Source organism: Dermochelys coriacea, chromosome 1, assembly GCF_009764565.3.
Source record: "Dermochelys coriacea isolate rDerCor1 chromosome 1, rDerCor1.pri.v4, whole genome shotgun sequence".
NCBI classification, from domain to species: Eukaryota; Metazoa; Chordata; order Testudines; family Dermochelyidae; genus Dermochelys; species Dermochelys coriacea.
The window spans coordinates 169,702,358-169,717,265 of NC_050068.2; positions in this window are offsets into that span (position 1 = coordinate 169,702,358).

Sequence of the window (14,908 nt, forward strand, 5' to 3'; positions counted from 1 at the left end):
TCTCCATGAAATATTTGAGTTTGATGAAACAGCATTTTCCAATGGAAACAAAGTATTAAAAATGTTTGTACTAGGTCTATTTGACCCAAGTGGGTCAATTTTTTTAATGAAACAGGGATTTTCTGCAGAAACATCACTTGCATAGTTATTAATGCCATATATATACCTGTAGCATGCATGGACTACATCATCAAAACTTAGGGCAGTGATAAGCTTTGAATGAGAAGACAGGGCATGTGCATGTCTACATGGTGAGCTTTTGGTGCTAGTGAATCAGGATCTAGATTGCCATTTGACCCTTTTTATGAATGCCCTGCTAATTGGGTTTGAAAAGAAAAGCACTTAAATGGGATTCTTGTTCTGTGTGGGTACAGTACTTAGTACAAAGGGCTCCTGGTCCATGACTGGGGCTCCTAGGCCCTACGTTAATATAAATAATGACTAATGATGATAATTTTTGAAATGTTGCTGAATGGGTCAAGAAGATAAGGAAGTCATTTGCATTTCCACAAGCTCACAATGCTTGTTTGTGTTATGAGTTCTGAAATGCTCAACTTGGTGTACTACTGTAATGTATGCTGTACCCAGTCACACCCTCCAGATATGCATGGTAGTGAGTTCCTTCATGGATTCATTTCCGTGCACTCACTGTCTTTACATAAAGTACCATCACCATTACAAAAAGATGCACTACAGTACTACAGACTAATAGTCCCAATAATAACACTATTGTAAGCTTCAGTAACCTTGGGGATAATTGTAACAATTGTGTTAAGAAAAATCCTAAAATATTTAACTGGATCACAAAATTTCTCACCCCAGAAAACAACACACTGTATGTATGACACATGATCATAGACATAGAGGCATTATTGTTGTAAGTATTTCAGAGTTCTTCAATTCATTTGTCCTGGCTTCCACGTAATATGGCAACATCATCTCCACTGAGGCCTTTTTGTCGATTGATGTCCTTCCCATAGGTGTAAGTTTTGCTAAGTGGCAGGTCTACCCCATCAGATGATTCTCTTTTGTTTGTATTCTGTTTGTATTCAGTGATGTAGGACAAAAGAAAAGAAGGGAAGATGCTACAAAGTTTTGATTTGATAGCTGTAGTAGCTCAGTAGTTGTATTGTTTATAACAGTTGGCACCTTCTGTTCTCAAACCTTCACAGCACTTTCCATGATTATCTGTATACAAGCCCAGTATTTTCTAAAAGAAGAATGGTAAAAATAAAATTTGCAGAACAGCTCTTCTGCAGCCTATGGAAAATGCTGAGAATTTGACTATAAAATTAAGTCTTTGATTTGAGACATAAAGCTAGATAGTTCAATTCATTAGAGCCCCAGGAGGGATCAAATACACAACATTGAAGTGTCTCTGCTTTTTTACTGAAAACATTGTAGTTGTTAGTCAGCTACGGCACTGTAGATGGCATACAAAATTAAATGAGTAACCACAGAGAGCATCTGTTCTACATGAACAAGAAGTCTGCCTTGGCAAAGTGAAATTAGTTGAATGGTGGTATGTGCCCACTGTTTTTAGGAGTATAGTGTAGGCGAAAGCAGGAACAAAGTGAACCTACTGATCAGTAAAACACCTACATTTGCTTCACAACCACGTGAAATAGCATGACTAACTGATTCATATATTCCATTGTATATCTCCAGTCAGCCTAGCTCTAGTATAACAAACCCTTCGGATAAAATTAAAAAAAATAGCTCACAAAGGTCTAAAATTTAGAATACTCTTTGTAATTCCATTGATAAAGTAAATATTGTCTTGGGAAAAAACCCCTTTAACTTGGGTTTCACAATTTGTTGTGTGACAGATTCAATGGTGCAAATCCTCAGCTGTGGCCAAGGAGTGCATTGTGCAATTCTTGGGAAACAGGCACCCAATCCGGTTTAGTTATATGATGGGCTAGTCCACTGGAATAAATTAGAGCAGCCTAAAGACTGCTTTAACTTCTTCTGGCTTCAAGGAGTGATTAGGGCAGCCAGGCACAGGATGCCCTGGCCATGCCTGCCCTCCCTGGGCAACACTCGCTGTGCCAGCCACAAGTATTTGGGATGGAGTAGGAGTTCTGTGTGCCTTCCCATTTACACATGGGGTACGTATGTGTGTGAGTGTTATGCTGGGAGTATAACAGCTACCATCACCTATTTCTTTGATTTATAGACAATTACAGAGGGAGTGGAAACTGCTGGCTTTGCTAACCAGATGCCAGGGGCTCCATGTGTCCCCTCTTCTTCTGGTTTTCCAGTTTTCAGCAAAATCAATAGGTTTCTGTTCCTTGATACCTAGAACAGTTCCTGAAAGTTTGAAGTTGACTGGACGTGACATTCAAAAGTTATGATGTTACCCCCAAACAGATAAGCAGACAGACAAAATATGTCTTCACACACTGCAGACTTATATGGGCTCTTGCCTCAGTTTTAGTCCCCCCCCCCACCCCTCAGCTTCCTTACACAAAAAGCTTTAACTCATGTTTATATGTGCTTTGAACCCAAGCTTGCTTACCCGGCTGGGAATATAGGTTAGAGCCTGGGTTTTGCTTCAGTGTGGCTCTAACCTCCCTACATTTGGAGTGTGGATTTAGGCTGAAACCATGGTTCCAGAACACAGGTGCTGACAGTCCTCATGGAAACAAACACCATCCAGTTTTATGTACAATTTTATCTGGACCTGAAAATGTAGGGCCAGATTTGGATCTTGGGACTCAAATCCGATGGCCTCCCAAATTGGGTGTGGGGGTTGAAATATTCAGCATGGTGTAGCTAGGGAATCTCAGATGATGTAGCGAGTATTTAAAAAATTCTGATTAAGGCCTGGTCTACACTAGGAAATTAGGTCGGCATAACTACATCGTACAGGAGTTTGAAAAATCCACACCCCTGAGCAACGCTTTAACCTCACCTAATCTCTGGTGCATATAGCACTAGATCAACAGGAGAATTCTTCCATTGACTGGATCTAGCTACCTCCCTTCACGAGGGGGTGCAGTACCTGTGCTGATGGGAGAACCTCTCCCGTTGGCGTAGGTAGCGTCTTCACTGAAGTGCTACAGCAGTGAAGCTATAACGGTGCAGCCGTTTGAAGTGTAGACAAGCCCTACATTCAAAGCATTTTGGCTGCGATGCTGTAGTTCCTAAATTGGCAAAATTCCTATTGACCTCAGTGGGAGTTTTGCCTGCATGGGGAATGCAGGATCTAGCCTTGTGCCTGTAGTGCTTTGTTCTTTTTCCTTCAAAGCAGGTCACTGAGGGATATATCTTATTGTGATGGTTTTTAAATGAACAACATTTTCTTTGTATTGGAAAATGTGCCTAGTTAGAGACACTGAGGAAAATCCATAAGTAACTATGCAACTATAAAATGCATAAACCAAACAAATTAGTGCATGATAATGCAGGCAAATGTAAATCGCACCTAATGAACATGGACATCTTTCTGAATCATGAACCACTTTTCAGCAAGTGGCTATCTAGGGTGGCCAGGCTGCCCATGCTGGAGTGTGTGCTGTGGAGGTAGCATCCTGGAAATAAGCCACAGTGATGAAAATACTAGGATTCAATGAAAAATTACAAAAAAATGTGAGGGGGAAAAATAGCTATCAGAGCCGTTATGCACAGAAGGAAAATTAATACTGAGGAGAGAGGATGACATAATGACTGAAGATTAAAGTTATGTCATAACAACAAGGAAGTGTACAGTAATACGAACCTATCTATAGGTAAATGCAAATGTGGCAAACAAATTACAGGGGAATGTTAACGACTATAAAACATAGTAACAATACACACATCTTTCCCCCACCTTAACCATATTATATTTGACATGAAATCTTAGCAGATCATAAGGAGCAAAGAAATGCATGAGGAGGTGATAACTCCATAACTAAAGGTCTAATCACTGGAACAGGGAGCATAGTTCATACGGAATAACTTATCTGATGAATTTTGCCTTTGTTTTGAAATTATTTGAGAGCAGATCACAATTTTCTTGAATTTGCCATTCAGAGTTATTGAATGAATAATTTCAGGAAATCATTACTGGTCTATAGATGGTTTGTGAGTTGTTTGGGGAGGTTTGCAATTGTTTAGTATTCAAAACTGGATGGAGCAATGTTGGTTAGCTTTCACTGGACAAATATATCACATATATTTCTGTTCCCCAGATGGATGATTGTCGCTCTTAGAATTGAGTTGCCAGCATGAATACCTATCTTCACAAATTCAGAAGTCATTTCTTATTAATATTCTCCAATAGTCACTTAAAATGTGTTGTCATTTTGAACATCCCTGCCACAAACTCATTTGGTAGTATACTAGAGGAAAAGAAAACACAAACATATTTATCTACAATTTTGAATGGTATTTTGTGCAATATTTATGGAGCTTTACTGGCAATAATACTTACCACTCATGCAACCCTTAAATAATGCATTTTCATAACCTTTGGGGGTAATAGATTTAGTTCATATATCATCTGCATTTCACAGCTGGGTAACTGAGATCAGGAGAGGTTACGTGATTTGTCTAATGTCATTGTCAAACCCCAAACTGGAGTTAAAGGGTTCCTGGTTTCCATGTGTATGCTTAGTACATTACACCATGCTGTTTTTCAGATCATGGGGTATAAAGATCTACCTTCATTAGCAGTGCAGCACAAAAAGAATCTTCACATGCTTATAAAATATACATTAATCTCTTTGTTCGGTATTTCAGCTTGTTGAGAGAGGTTTGCTTGGTGTTTATGCCTCTTCATACTAATTTTTTCCTGGCATTTATATAACTATGATGGTCTATGTTCTCTTTCTGTGACTATCTCTCCAAATATGTCTCTGGAGTTATACATGGAATACATGTTGACAATTTGTTGCTCAAAATTATAATAGAATGCTCTGTGTTGATCAACTTCTGTTGTGCTGAGAGAGTTACACCATCATTTATCATATCCATACGCTTAATCCTTTAGACTACTGTGTATTTTTAGAGTTGGATAATTAATATCATCCATTTAGAATTCAGTATTCCACACAGTTAGGATCTAATGGAGCAAAAAATGATCTTATAGGTTTGTGCAGACTCATCTGTATTTCTTAATGCTAAGGAGTTAAATTCACATTATACATGATGCGTTTTCTAAGAGAAAAAATGCTATATTTTGATATACACTGATCTGAATATATCAAAGATTTCCTGTGAGTATGGTCCTTGGCAAACCCCTTTATTTATCTGAAGAGTTGCATTCTATAATTCTTCTTGTCTGTCTGATTTCCTACTGGTTATATCAAATCAGATTTGTTTTTGCAGCTTCATAGTTTTGATAGAAATAACAAGTCATTAATTTTGTTTGTTTTTAATGCAAATATAACTTTCTGCCAGGTGCCAATGGCAACTACAAGGGCTGAGTTCAATCAGTATATGGATCTGTTTCTAAAATAAGTAGAACTGTGGTTGCCAACTCGGCTCAGAGGTTTACTCCTACAACTGGCTCTAGGAAATGAAAATAAAATCATGCTGGCCACCTTTGTAGGTGTTTCCTCACCATCTGCAACCACTCAGAGTCCTTGGAAACATGGGACCATAAATATCTTTTGGTTGGAAAAGAGGGGGGAAAAAAACCCAAAACAAAAGAATCACAATAACCACCTATATATTTACATACAATAAAATGAGCAAAATCCAGAGTATCAGGAACGTGGCCAACCCCCAATTCTAAGTTGTAAGTGTCCTGATCATTGAGGTTTGGAGCTCACAGTCACTAAGCAATTTCTAAGCACTTACAATCCCACTTGTGCGCCGAGTTAGATTCAGAGTTGTTAGGGGGTAGTTGTCTGTTGTGGTTCAGAGAAGTCTACAACACCAGGTCCTGTTCCACAGCACAGCTACCTGTTCCATTTCTGTGATATCAGCTCTGCGCCATTGCTCTGATCAGTTCTTGCTGCTAAATCAGCTGTCCACCGCTGCTGCTACTCCTTTCCAGTCCAGTCCAGTCACTTCACACAGGGGTCAGAATATCCCTGTGGGGAAATTAGAGCAAAACAGGTCCCTTGGACAGAGTCACTGCACCCTGGATTATTGTTCCTGATCTCAAGGGCACAGCCTTTTGCTTGCACCTTGTTGAACTTGAATCCTATTCCCAAACTAGAGTCCACCATCAATAAACGTCAGGATGACCCATTTACTCCAGAGTATATCTTGCACAATTCTGCCCTTCCATGAACAGTAAATCTGTATGATCAATTATACAATCAGAACAGCCACATTCCAACTAACACAGAGAAAACAGTATGTGGAACTATGAGTAATCAACATTATAATTAATGTAATGTAAATGAGGCTAGCCCAAACAAGCTTTCCCCCTATAGAGGGAGCAGAGAGTTGCATCTCTCTAAGGGTATGTCTACACTACAAAATTAGGTCGAATTTATAGAAGTCGGTTTTGTAGAAAGCGTTTTTATACAGTCGAGTGTGTGTGTCCCCACACAAATGCTCTAAGTGCATGTAGTCGGTGGACTGTGTCCACAGTTCCGAGGCAACAGTCGACTTCCGGAGCTTTGCACTATGGGTAGCTATCCCACAGTTCCCGCAGTCTCCACCGCCCATTTGAATTCTGGGTAGAAATCCCAGTGCCTGATGGGACTAAAACATTGTCGTGGGTGGTTCTGTGAACATATCGTCAGGCCCCTGTTCCCTCCCTCCCTACGTAAAAGCAAGGGCAAACAATCGTTTTGTACCTTTTTTCTTGAGTTACCTGTGCAGACGCCATACCACGGCAAGCATGGAGCCCGCTCAGCTAACCGTCACTATATGTCTCCTGGGTGCTGGCGGACATGGTACTGCATTGCTACACAGCAGCAGTTTATTGCCTTTTGGCAGCAGACAGTGCAGTATGACTGGTAGCCGTCGTCGACGTAGTCCTCGGTTCTCTTTTAACCGGGCGCCTGGGCAAACATGGGACTGACTCAGACAGGTCATTTCCCTTGTTTCCTCTCATGGCGATTGAGTCCTAACGGCAGTGCACTGTCTTTTAATCAGCAGCCAGCAGAAGATGATGGCCAGTAGTCATACTGCACCGTCTTCTGCCGAGCTCCCAGGAGGTGACGATGGCTAGCGGTCGTACTGCACAGTCTGCTGCCAGCATGATGTATAAAGATAGATGAAGTGGCTCAAAACAAGAAATAGACCAGATTTGTTTTGTATTCATTTTCTCCTCCCTCCCTCTGTGAAATCGACGGCCTGATAAACCCAGTTTTGAGTTCTATCCTTGAGGTTTTGAGTTCTATCCCTGAGGCAGCCATTCAGTTTCTTGCAAAGCCACCACCTTTGTTGATTTTAATTCCCTGTAAGCCAACCTGTAAGCCATGTCGTCAGTCGCCCCTCCCTCCATCAGGGCAACAGCAGCCAATCGTTCCGCGCCTTTTTTCTGTGCAGACGCCATACCATGGCAAGCACGGAGCCCGCTCAGATCACTTTGGCAATTAGGAGCACATTAAACACCACATGCATTATCCAGCAGTATATGCAGCACCAGAACCTGGCAAAGCAAAACCGGGCGAGTAGGCGACATCAGCGCGGTGACGAGAGTGATGAGTACATGGACACAGACTTCTCTCAAAGCACAGGCCCTGCCAATGTGGGCATCATGGTGCTAATAGGGCAGGTTCATGCGGAGGAATGCCGATTCTGGGCTCGGGAAACAAGCACTAGTGTCTGGGACGATTCCCAGTGGCTGCAAAACTTTTGCATGCATAAGGGCACTTTCATGGAACTTTGTGACTTACTTTCCCCTGCCCTGAGGTGCAAGAATGCCAAGATGAGAGCAGCCCTCACAGTTGAGAAGCGAGTGGCAATAGCCCTGTGGAAGCTTGCAGTGCCAGACAGCTACCAGTCAGTCGGGAATCAATTTGGAGTGGGCAAATCTACTGTGGGGCTGCTGTGATGCAAGTAGCCAACGCAATCAAATATCTGCTGATATCAAGGGTAGTGACCCTGGGAAATGTGCATGTCATAGGAGATGGCTTTGCTGCAATGAGATTCCCTAACTGTGGTGGAGCCATAGACGGAACCCATATCCCTATCTTGGAACTGGAGCACCAAGCCAGGAGTACATAAACTGCAAGGGGTACTTTTCAATAGTGCTGCAAGCACTGGTGGATCACAAGGGACGTTTCACCAACATCAACGTGGGATGGCTGGGAAAGGTACATGACACTCAGGAACTCTGGTCTGTTTCAAAAGCTGCAGGAAGGGACTTTCTTCCCAGACCAGAAAATAACTGTTGGGGATGTTGAAATGCCTATAGTTATCCTTGAGGACCCAGCCTACCCATTAATGCCATGGCTCATGAAGCCATACATAGGAGCCTGGAGAGTAGTCAGCAGCTGTTCAACTACAGGCTGAGCAAGTGCAGAATGGTGGTAGAATGTGCATTTGGATGTTTAAAAGCGCACTGGCGCAGTTTACTGACTCGGTTAGACCTCAGCGAAACCAATATTCCCACTGTTATTACTGCTTGCTGTGCGAGCCACAATATCTGTGAGAGTAAGGGGGAGACATTTATGGTGGGGTGGGAGGTTGAGGCAAATCACCTGGCTGCTGGTTACACACAGCCAGACACCAGGCAGTTAGAAGAGGACAGGAGGGTGCGGTGCACATTAGAGAAGCTTTGAAAACCAGTTTCATGACTGGCCAGGCTACGGTGTGAAAGTTCTGTTTGTTTCTCCTTGATGAAATCCCCCGCCCCTTGGTTCACTCTACTTCCCTGTAAGCTAACCACCCTCCCCACTTCCCTTCGATCACCGCTTGCAGAGTCAATAAAGTTATTGTTGCTTCACATTCATGCATTCTTTATAAATTCATCACACAAATAGGGGGATAATCACCAAGGTAGCCCAGGAGGGGTGGTGGAGGAGGGAAGGACAAGGCCACACAGCACTTTAAAAGTTTAAAACTTATTGAATGCCAGCCTTCTGTTACTTGGGCAATCCTCTGGGGTGAAGTGGCTGGATGGCTGGAGGCCCCCCGCACCGCATTCTTGGGCGTCTGGGTGAGGAGGCTATGGAACTTGGGGAGGAGGACGGTTGGTTACACAGGGGCTGTAGCGGCGGTCTGTGCTCCTGCTGCCTTTCCTGCAGCTCAACCATATGCTGGAGCATATTAGTTTGATCCTCCAGCAGCCTCAGCATTGCATCCTGCCTCCTCTCATCATGCTGCCGCCACCTTTCAGCTTCAGCCCTCTCTTCAGCCCGCCACTTACTCTCTTCAGCCTGCCACCTCTCCTCCTGGTCATTTTGTGCTTTCCTGCACTCTGACATTGTCTGCCTCCATGCATTCATCTGTGCTCTGTCAGTGTGGGAGGACAGCATGAGCCTAGAGAACATTTCATCACAAGTGCGTTTTTTTCGCCTTCTAATCTTCGCTAGCCTCTGGGAAGGAGAAGATCCTGTGATCCTTGAAACACATGCAGTTGGTGGAGAAAAAAAAAAGGGACAGTGGTATTTGAAAAGATACATTTTATAGAACAATGGGTACACTCTTTCACGGTAAACCTTGCTGTTAACATTACATACATAGCATATGTGCTTTCGTTCCAAGATCACATTTTGCCTCCCTCCACCATGTGACTAGCCCCTCCCCTTCCCCCCTCCTCATGGCTAACAGCAGGGAACATTTCTGTTCAGCCACAGGCAAACAGCCCAGCAGGAATGGGCACCTCTGAATGTCCCCTTAAGAAAAGCACCCTATTTCAACAAGGTGACCATGAATGATATCACTCTCCTGAGGATAACACAGAGAGATAAAGAACGGATGTTGTTTGAATGCCAGCAAAGGTAAAGTGTCCTACCATGGTGGATGGAATAAGGCTGCCCTCCCCAGAAACCTTTTGCAAAGGCTTTGGGAGAACCACAAATGCCAGGGCAAATTAATCATTAAACATGCTGGCTTTTAAACCTTTTATAGTATTTTAAAAGGTACACTCACCAGAGGTCCTGTCTCCGCCTGGTGGGTCCGGGAGGCAGTCTTGGGTGGGTTTGGGGGGTACTGGCTCCAGGTCCAGGGTGAGAAACAGTTCCTGGCTGTTGGGAAAACCGGTTTCTCCGCTTGTTTGCTGTGAGCTATCTACAGCCTCCTCATGATCGTCTTCCTCGTCCCCAAAACCTGCTTCCATGTTGCCTCCATCTCCATTGAAGGAGTCAAACAACACAGCTGGGGTAGTGGTGGCTGACCCCCTAAAACGGCATGCAGCTCATCATAGAAGCGGCATGTTTGGGGCTCTGACCCGGAGCGGCTGTTCGCCTCTCTGGTTTTCTGGTAGGCTTACCTCAGCTCCTTAAGTTTCACACAGCACTACTTTGGGACCCTGTTATGGCCTCTGTTCTTCATGCCCTGGGAGATTTTCACAAATGTTTTGGCATTTCGAAAACTGGAACTGGTTCTGATAGCACGGATTCCTCTTCCCATACAGCGATCAGATCCCGTACCTCCCGTTCGGTCCATGCTGGAGCCCTATTGCGATTCTGGGGCTCCATCATGGTCACCTCTGCTGATGAATCTGCATGGTCACCTCTTCTGATGAGCTCTGCATGGTCACCTGCAGCTTGCCACACTGGCCAAACAGGAAATTGAAATTCAAAAGTTCGCGGGTCTTTTCCTGTCTACCTGGTCAGTGCATCTGAGTTGAGAGTGCTGTCCAGAGTGGTCACAATGGAGGACTCTGGGATAGCTCCCAGAGACCAATACCATATAATTGCATCCACAGTACCCCAAATTCGACTCAGCAAAATCAATTTTAGTGCTAATCCCCTTGTCGGGGGTGGAGTAAGGAAATCGATTTTAAGACCCCTTTAAGTCGAAAAAAAGGGCTTCGTCATGTGGACTGGTGCAGGGTTACATCGATTTAACGCTTCTAAATTTGACCTCAATGCCTAGTGTAGACCAGGGCTAAGACTTCTAGCTCTGGGGCATACTCACAAATACACATTACTGTCCAAAGGATGAAAGAAAGCTATTCCAGATGGTAATTCTGATAAACTGTCAAAGTATCAGGACTGTGCTTTCATTTACTCTGGAGCTTCATTCCACTGTCAAAGACCAACCAGGACCCCCTTCTCTAGGGCTACCAGAGGTCTGCTCTGGCATCCTGCGTCTTCAGGTACCTCGCCTTTTGCTATCCTCCAGCTACCTTTTATATGCCTAGGTCCAGCTCTCTCTAGGTTAAAGTTGGCGTGCCTTCCTGTTACTTTCTAACACAAACATAATTGCAAAAATATATGGGCCAGTTTCTTTGTCCAGATTCAGTTGCTTTAACCTTAACTTTAAAGTTCCCATGCGAGGGGTGGCACCTCACTCTTTTCCTCTTGGCCATTCCTCCTTCATTCTGCTGCCTCTCCCTCTCTATCTGTCCTTGTATATACACGAACACAAATCCCGATGTCTGTTTTTCTCTTTCCCTCCTCAGCCAGTCTCCTCCTCTTTGGCTTTTTGATCCTGTCCATCTCTCTTAGGAACATTGGATTTGTCACTTAACATCTATTAAGTTGATTATCCTGTCTCTGACCGTGGTCTCTACCTAATTTTTCAGAGGGTACCAATATACCTGGATAACTCTTCTACCGTCTCTGACCATTTAATCCTCCCCCTGCCTTTACCCCCACTTTTTTCTCACTCTGATCTTACTAATTTCTCCTTTACTTTCTCTCCGCTTTGATGCTTGGTGTAGCACTTCTCCCTCTAGCATTAATACTTCCCACTCTGTCTGAAAAACTCTACACTTTTCATATTGCCAAGGACGAGTGAGTTAGAGGCTAGGGAGGTCGGCTAGAGTCTGAGCCTCATCGTTATTGGTTCTGGTGCAGAATATAAAACCCAGTCAGTTAGAAAGCCATAGTTTTTAATGTCTTCTGAATATCTCAGACTTTATGAAACATTTGTAATTGGAGATATTTAATTTAAATTGTATAATTCAAACTGCATTGATGCGAGACTATTTTAGGTAGCATAGCCTGATAACTAGTGTTTTATCTCAAACATATTAATGATAACCTATAATGCATTTTAAAATCTGATCTATTATAACACTTATTGCCATTTCCATGAAGTAGTAAGCTACAGGCTGTTAATATTGAAGAAAACCATACGTCACTCAAAAACAAAACCAACTTTATTACTACTACTCTTGACCATGCTGTTTGTTCAAAATCCATAGTTTGTAGTCCAGTGAGCAGGGGAAAAAGTCCAAGAGATCAGAAACTTGACTTATATATTTTAAGAAAACAAAACGGTCCATTTCAATTGTGTGTGTGTGTGCGCGCACACAAAAAGTCTTGTCACAAATGGAAATCTCAGAATCTTCAAGCAATTGTTTGTGTTTCAGAGATCAATAAAAGCCAAACAAGGAAACAAATGTATATAGTAAACATAAAATTACCTCAGTGGGTAGGTTTTCCTCAGAAACTCTTAGTAAACCAACACTGGATTTCCATTTTGTGTTCACCCCATTTGTTTTCTAAACTTCTACAACACTTAGATTACATGAGGGTGCCCTTCAGGTTCATTTAAGTGATATTTGTCCAGTCCACTTCCTTCAAAATTTGTAGTATAGGAATCTGAAAATCTCTTAGTGTTGTGAAAGAAATAGGAGACTAGTTTAGTATTCTTTTAACAGCACTTCTTCTAGCTGAGCTCTTTGTTAATTCTAGAAAAGTTTGGTTTCCATTTTTTAATAAAGCTGAATAAAATTTCATATTGTCCAGTGTTATGTACTTAAAAATTGTATCATCTACTGCAGTGGGTATATGCAAAGAGATAGAAGTAAGATTGCGATGGGAACCGTAATGCTAGATTTCCAGGCTTTTGTGGGTTTAAATCTCAAACTTAATATTAACACTTTTCAGCATTAAAGACCATATTCCCCTGGGGATAATAAATATTTTAGGTGTAGTAGAATTACCTACTTTAGATTCTTGACTGGCTAGATTTTACCAAAGATGAATACAGAAAACTCACAGATAATTCAAAATTAACAGAACTTCATCTACCACAGCAAAATGGAGTACAATTAATCAAATATATCTTGATTATAGCTCCCATTTAGAGAAATGCTTAAGCATGTACCTAACTTTAAACATATAAGTGATCCCACTGAAATCAATGGGACTATTTATGTGCTTAAAGATAGACATTTCCTAAAGTACTTTGCTGAATCAGAATCTATATGACTTAGTTTTATTCCCGTCAACCTAAGATAACCAATGAGATTTAACCTATGTGGCAAGATACCTTCCCTGTCTCACCAGCCTCAGCTGTTTTTAGCCTTGGTAAGACAGGCTTGGGTAAAACAGTCCTTCTAGGATACACATGGCAGTCTGTTCCTTCCCTCTGCCAGTCTCTTGGGCTTGTTTTTCTTCCCTTCTGGGAGGGAATACAGCCTCCCCTCCTAGAGGGGCTCACTGTCTTGCTGCTCCTAGACTACTAGCAGCTTAACCCCCACCCCCCTTTCTTTTTTTTTCCTTTTTTTTTTTTTCCTCTCTCTCTCTCTCCTGCCCCTTCTAACAGCAGAGGGTTTAAAAAGGTTTCTAGCAGCCCTTAGTTGGAATCAGCTGATACTTAATTGACCTCAGGTAACTCCCTCTAAGCTGATCCTAATTGACCTGTAGTTGCCCCTTCTCAATTGATAGGGAGGAGGGCCTTTTAACCTTCTGGGACTGTTTTCTACCCCCCCCCCCCACCCCTTGCACCAGTCCTGAGTTTATCACACCTGACTCCACCATTTTGTGAGTAACCTGCCTCTCTCTAAATTTTAAAGACTTTGGGAGGAATGTCACTCAAATGTCACCAGAAGATACCCTCTACTTTAATTTAGTTTTAAACACCTGCTCCTTACTATTTACTGTCCTTAAAGTTACAATGTGTCTTTGATTATAATATACCCAAATATTTCTAGTAGTTGAACTTTAATTCAGAAGTTTTAAGAAGTAGGGCCAGATCCTCAGCTATGTAAATCAGACCAATTCCAGCTGAAGATCTGGCCTTTAATTCTTAAGTGTCATATTTAAACAGGTAGTTAACCATTTTGTAGCTTCAACACTATTTTTGGCATAGTGACCTGTTTCTACCTGCAGGTGCATTTTCTTAAGTGTGAATTCTTTGATCCTTGAAAAATATAGGACTCAACTCTATACTTCTGGATTGAGATTAAACTTTCAGTTACTTCAGTGGGAAATTTTGTGTGTGTGTGCAGTGAGTACTCAGTTAAGTCCATAATTAGTTCAGTGAGCATACTTAAAATGTTGTTACTTTTTTTTCCCCTACAGAAGGATTACCACAGAAATCATACTCATTGATCTTCTGATCAATTTGGTCTTCCCTGTGATGAGGTAGTCTTCCCTTAAAAGTAGTGGTGCCTAATGGTCAGCACACCCAGTCAGGTGGCCTGGCCCTTTTTGGTTTTGAAAGCTCCAACATCTATACAAGGATGTAGGGTTATTGACAGAGATGAAGTTGTCCCAGGAAAAAGTGGTGCTTGGGAGGAAATCCCATCACTGTATCTTTAAAGGCCCAGGGGCAGGAGCTTTGCAGAGAGGGCAGGGCAAGGTCTCCCTCTCACCCAATCAGTTGGGGATGAGCTGAGAGAAGGGGGCTAGCACCCTCCTGAATAGTAGAGCAGACACTAGCTGGAAAAGGTTGGTTTTGCTGAGTGTCCTGAGCTTGATGACTAATTGGGAGAAGGGGCCAGCAGAGGGAGGAACTGGTGAAGGTCCTATAGCTGGCCTAAATTACAATCCAGCTCCTAGGATGAGAGATGGTAACCTCTGGTTAAAAAGAGACCATCTTAAGCTCAAGCCCAGCTCCAGGAAGAGGGTTGAGGTGTTGCCTCCTGAACTAAGCTGAGAGGCTCAGG